We start from the raw sequence: 6,529 nt of genomic DNA, 5'->3' as shown, positions 1-6,529 counted from the left end.
TTGAATTTAATACTGGCATCAACTTCTACCTGAATCTTCAGGCTGCCAACTTGCCCAAGATTCAGACTTGCCACCAGCCCCTACAATTGTATGAGTCAGTTCTTTAAATATTTCACTCTTCTTCTCTCTCTTGTTTCTAATATATATCTAATCTATACCTATATCTGTATTATAGAGAGAGAACAGAATAAATAAACCACCTGAGGCAGTTTATTAATACTGGACTTAATGGATATTTTTATGCTAAGGTTATTATTTAGAGCCTTAGGTCTTTGGTTTCAATGAAGCTTTATTTGCCAGTACTGAAATTTAAAAACAATATTTAGGAAAGCACTTCCGGGGCGCCTGGGTGGCTCAGTCCTTAATCATCTGCCTTCGGCTCAGGTCATGATCCCAGGGTCCTGGGATTGAGCCCTGCATCGCATTGGGCTCCCTGCTCTGCGGGAAGCCTACTTCTCCCTCTCCCACTCCCCTTGCTTGTGTTCCCTCCCTCACTGTATCTCTCTCTGTCAAAAAAATAAAATCTTAAAAAAAAAAAAAAAAAGGAAAGCACTTCCAGAATAGTGGGGTTAGTTACCTCTGAAAATTTACTCCTCTATAAAAGCATGATAATGCTGGTAAATATTGTTAAAATCAACTTTTACAGAATTCTGTAAAAAAGCTGGCAATAATCCAAGGGATATTTATTCAAGACAAATGGCTGAATCTCAGTAAGATTGAGTTTTGTGAAGTGTTAAATTGCTCTTTTCCCCTTCTGCTATCCCTAACTCCAAGGGAGACTTACAAACCAACAGTCTTGTAATAATGGTAGTCATGAGAACCAGCAGCCAAATACCTGTTGGAGAGAGAAGAATAGGTTTGGAGCTTTCCCAACCACCCAAATAATTGTTATTATTTCACTTATCTGGCAGTTACTTGAAATACCTCACACTGGGCTTATTTGTATTAGAAGTGATTTAGAGTTTGTTCAATTCTTTTCCATGGCATGTTTGGGAAAAATCAGTGTCAATTGGTTTAACATTGCAACTGCCTCAGGTGGTGATGTAGCTCGGGCGAACAAGAAATTAACTGAAAACTTAAAAGGAAAAGCTGTGGCATGAGACAAACATAAAGAGCTTTGAAAAGTTTTGACATATTCTTGGGAATCTAGAAAACCACATTCACACACAGGATTGGGCACATGCTGAAAAGAGATCTGAGACTGTCCTAATCTCTTTCCTCTGGCTGATCTTGAGGTTCTGTGCAACTAGGAAGTGAAGAATAAGGCAGTGTTGTAAACTGTCTGCCAGAGCATTGAATGCATGCCACACAAACCTTCAGCAAAATTTGGGAGTCTTATTATTTTAAGAAAATCAATTTCCAATCATTAGTTGATCACTGACCTAATTGAAGAGTCTTCGGTGGCTATACATGATGAAGAATATAGACTTTGCAGAATTAGTATAGGAAAATCACTAAGCAAACAAACAATAGTAACAACAACATGAAAAAAAAAGCAACAACAAGAACAATAAACTCTGAGAAAAGGGGAATCTGATTTCCAGATTTGCTACGTTATATCACTTTGAGTGTCCAGTTTAAAAAAAAAATATAAGAAATGCAAAGAAGTAGGAAAGTATGGCCAATACACACACACAAAAATAAGTCAGTGGAAATTGTCCCTAAGTAACTCAAACATTGAACTCACTAGACAAGAATTTTATGTCAGCTATTTTAAACATGTTCAAATAACTAAAAGAACCATAACTAAAGAACTAAAGGAAAGTATCTGAACAATATCTCACCAATAGAAAATATTGATACAAATGCAAATTATAAAAAAACCAAACAGATGTTCTGGAGTTGAAAAGTACAATAAATGAAATACAGTGGCTTCTGAATAGCAGAAGATTTAGTGAACTTGAAGGAAGGTTAATTGAGATTATCTAGTCTGAGGACCAGAAAATAAAATAAAAATAAAAAGTGAAGAAAAAATTTTAAAAAATAAATCTTGGAAATCTATGAAACACCATTGAACATATCCACATACAAATTTTGGGAGTTCCAGAAGGCAAGGCAATAGAGAAAGAATACTTGAAGAAATAGTGGTCAAAACTTCTCAAATGTGATGAGCACTGTTACTATACACATACAAAAGAACTACAAAAAAATCTCCAAGTAGAACAAATTAAAAGAGATTCACTCCTAGACACATCATAAAACAAACAAACAAACAAAAAACATCAAAAGCCAAAATCAAGTACAGAATCTTGAAAACAGCAAGGGCAATGAGACTCTTTCTATGCAAGGATCAATAGATGCAACAGGATTAACAAATGATTTATCATAAGAAGCCATGGGCGAGGGGTACCTGGGTTAAACATCTGCCTTTGGCTCAGGTCATGATCCCAGGGTCCTGGGATCAAGCCCCACGTCGGGCTCTCTGCTCAGCGGAGAGCCTGCTTCTCCTTTCCCTCTGTCTGCCCCTCTGTCTGCCACTCTGCCTACTTGTGTTCTCTCTATCAAATAAATAAATAAAAATCCTAAAAAAAAAAAAAAGAAGAAGCCACAGAGGGGAAAAAAAACAGTAGAATGGCATATTTAAAGAGCTGAAGGAAAATGACCACCAACCAAAAATTTAATATCCAGCAACTCTGTGCTTCAAAGATGAAGTAGAAGTTACAACATTTCCAGATAAAGAAAAACAGAGGATTTATCTCAGAGTTGGTTTATAAGAAATAATATAGGGAGTTTTTCAGGCTGAAATAAAAGAATATTAGATAGTAATTAAACCCATATCAAGAAATAATAACACCAGGGGTTGGTGAACACGTGGAGATTTAGGGGGAGATACTTGTCTGGAGAAGGCATGGAAGCTCTGTGCTTTGGAGCTATGCATCTATCTGACTGTTCCTGAGTTACATCCTCTACAGTAAATCAATGATCTAAAATATGGCGACACAAACCTTTCTGCAGGAGAACTTTTTGATGAAAGGAAGAACCCAGATCCACAGTATGGTGAACTCATTGAAAAGTACATTAAAGATGGAAAGATGGTGCCAGTTGAGATAACTATCATTTTGTTAAAGAGTGAAATGGATCAGACAATGGCTGCCAATGCTCAGAAGAATAAATTCTTAATTGATAGGTTTCCAAGAAATCAAGACAACCTTCAGGGTTGGAAGAAGATCATGGATGGGAAGGCAGATGTGTCTTTCATTCTATTCTTTTACTGTAATAGTGAGATCTGTATTGAACGATGTCTTGAGACGGGAAAGAGTAGTGGTAGAAGTGATGACAACAGAGAGAGTTTGGAAAAGAGAATTCATACCTATCTTCAGTCAACAAAACCAATTATTTACTTACATGAAGAAATGCGGAAAGTCAAGAAAATAGATGACTCTAAGTCTGTTGAAGTTTTTGATGAAATTGATAAGATTTTTGACAAAGAAGGCTAATTCTGAACGTGAAAGCATCCTCAAAATCATGCTTGAATATTGCTTTGATAACTGTTATTACAACCCCTTTTTAAGGCAATTTTAATCTTTCATAATTACATCTCAGTTAATGGCCGGAAGTATGTAATAAGACAAATTAAATTTTTTATCTTAAATTTTTTTTGTTTATAGGAGTAGACAGTGAATTTGGGTCTAACTTCATCTTAGCTATGGTGTTCAGAAAACAAAGAAGGATATCAGCTAGTTCTTTGCTTTTACTCAAAAAGCATATCCCTCTCATAGTTTGTGCCTTCTGTGAGCAAAATTTTTTAGTAAGTGTGTATATCCCTTTAATAATTACAACGTTAGGATTAGGGATTCCCCACTTCCTCCTTTTCTTGCAGGTTTCAAATTTCCAACCTGTTAGATGAATCTGTAGACCAAATTCCAAAGGAAACTTTTGTGTAGTTGGTTCTTGCAAAATGTGTTTGATAAACTCATAAAATGAATTTCTAGAAGTGTTTTAGTATTTATCAAATAACTGACCATTTCCTATAGAAAGGTAAGAAAACTTAGGTTTTGTTTTATTACAACTTATACAAAGTTGTGTGACAGGGCATCTTCTTTGCTTCCAGGGATTGGGATGGGGTCACTGGGGTTCAGAGCCTGGCAGAATTGTCAGCTTTATTCTGACATAAATCTGAAGGTAAGGGGCAAGATCACATCTATTGACCTGTGTTCCTGTGCTCTATTACATAGTGTTATTAATGATTAAACTGATCTTAACAAAATTCCTAGCAGTGGACCTTTGAAATGTATATACTACGTTTATGGTCAATGATTTGGTTAGTGTTTTAGTAACACTTCATTCAAAGTGTTTTTGTTTGTTTTCTAGACTAAATGCAGGGTTGGTATGAAATAAAAACATCTAATGGTTAATTTTCCATTGTGTTTTATTTTGTTGAATACTTTTTTCAGTTATTTGTTTAAAGAGATTTAAAAATCATTGCATTTTGGTCAGAAAAATAATAAATATATCTTATAAATGTTAAAAAGAAAGAAATAATAACACCGTAAAGGTAAACATAAGAAAAAGTTTAAATGCATTTTTGTTTATAACTTTCTCTTCTGCCAATTTAAGGGACAGCTGAATAAAACAATAAATATAAAACTGTGTTTATGGATTTATAATGTATAAATATGTAATTTTTATAACAATAAGAGCATAAGGGAAACAGGAGGGGATGGAGCTACAAAGGAACAAATTATCTAATAATTGAATCAAATTGGTATTAATCTGAACTAGGTAGATTTACATTAAGATGTTTACTGTAACCTCAAGGTCAGCCACTAAAAAAAACCTAAAAATTACATAGTAAAAGAAATGACAAGGAGATTAAAATGGTACACTAGAAAGTATTTAGCACAATAAAAAATAGTAACAGAGAAATAAAGAACAACAACAAAAAACCCACTAAGATATATACAAAGCAAATAACAGTGGCAGACATGAATACTACCTTATCGGAAATTACATTAAATATAAATGAATGAATCTTTCCAATCAAAAGGCAGATAGATAAAAAATAAACATGACTCAATTATATGCTGCCAGCAAGATTACACATTTCAGATTCAAAGACACAAATTGGTTAAAAGTAAGAGAATAGAAAAGATATACCATGCAAACAACAACAAAAGAGAGCTGGAGTAGTTATAATAAGAAAAGAAAATAGACTATAAGATAAAAACTATTGCTAGGAACAAAGAAAGATATATTATGATGATAAAAATGTCAGTCTATAGGAAAGACATGTGCCTAACAATCGAGACCCAAAATATCCAGAATGAAAACTGATAGAATGACGGGGAAAATAAGCAATTTAGCAATAATAGCAGAGAATTCAATTTCCCACTTTCAATAATGAATAAAACAACCAGACACCAATCAATAAGGAAGATTTGAGCAACTATATAAATCATTTAGTCCTAACAAGTATCTGTAGAACACCCTGCCCCAAAATAGCAGAATACAAATTTTTCTCGATCTTATGTGGGACATTACCCAGTATAGATTATATGTTAGGCCACAAAATAAGTCTCAATAAATTTAAGATGATTAAAATCATACAGAGTATCTTACCATGATCAAATAAAACTAGAAACCAAAAACATTTGGAAAATGAGAAATTAAAAAAATACATGGAAATGTAAAAATACACTCCTAAATAAGGAATGGGTCAAAGAATAAATTGCATAAGGAGTTAGAAAAATATTTTGAGATAATTGGAAATGAAAAAAAGACATACCAAATTTTATGTGATGTAGCTACTGCAGTGTGAAGAGAGAAATGTGTAGTAGGAACCTATATTTAAAAACTAAAAATCGATAACCTAACATTCTACTTTTAGAAACTAAAGGAAAGGAACTAACAGAAAATAAAGCAAGCAGAAGGAAGGTAATAATAAAGCTTAGAATGGAAATAAAGTAAAATAAAATAATTGAAAAATATACTACCTTGAGAAACCAAAAGTTGGTTCTTGAAAAGACCAACAAATTTGACAAAACTTTACATAGACTGACCAAGGAAAAAGTGAGAAGACTGAAATCATTAAAATTAGGAATGAAATATAGAACATTATTATGTACCTTACAGGAAAATAAAAACAGAATAAAATATAATACTATGAATAATTGCATTTCAATAAATTATATAACCCAGATAAAATAAATTACCAGTAATACATAAACAACCATAAATGAGTCAAAAAGGAATAGAAAATCTGAATAGACTGAAAACAACTGAAGAGATTTAATTAGCAATTAATTTTTTAAAATGTCAAAAGAAATTACCATGTCCAGATGGCTTCATTGATTAATTCTACTAAATGTTTAAAGAAAAATTAATACTAATCCTTTAAAAAATTGTCCCAAAGATAGAATAGGAAAGAACGCTCCCTAACTCTTTCTATAAAGCAATATTACTCTGATAGAAGAACCTAGAAAAGACCATACAGGAAAGCAGAACTATCTACCAATAACTCATGTGAATATATACACAGATTCCCCCACCCCAAATAATAGCAAATTGAACCCAGCGCTATGTAAAAAAT

At 33.1% G+C, this 6,529-nt stretch overlaps 1 pseudogene; it reads left to right on the top strand.

Moving 5' to 3' along the window:
- Positions 1 to 2,930: 2,930 nt before the first annotated feature.
- Positions 2,931 to 3,437, top strand: LOC118543461 (UMP-CMP kinase pseudogene; annotated as a pseudogene).
- The last annotated feature ends 3,092 nt before the right edge of the window (positions 3,438 to 6,529 follow it).

Source organism: Halichoerus grypus, chromosome 12 (genome assembly GCF_964656455.1).
Source record: "Halichoerus grypus chromosome 12, mHalGry1.hap1.1, whole genome shotgun sequence".
In the NCBI taxonomy this organism is placed as follows: domain Eukaryota; kingdom Metazoa; phylum Chordata; class Mammalia; order Carnivora; family Phocidae; genus Halichoerus; species Halichoerus grypus.
Note: the sequence above shows the minus strand (reverse complement) of the source record. Positions and strands in the feature narration are given on the sequence as shown.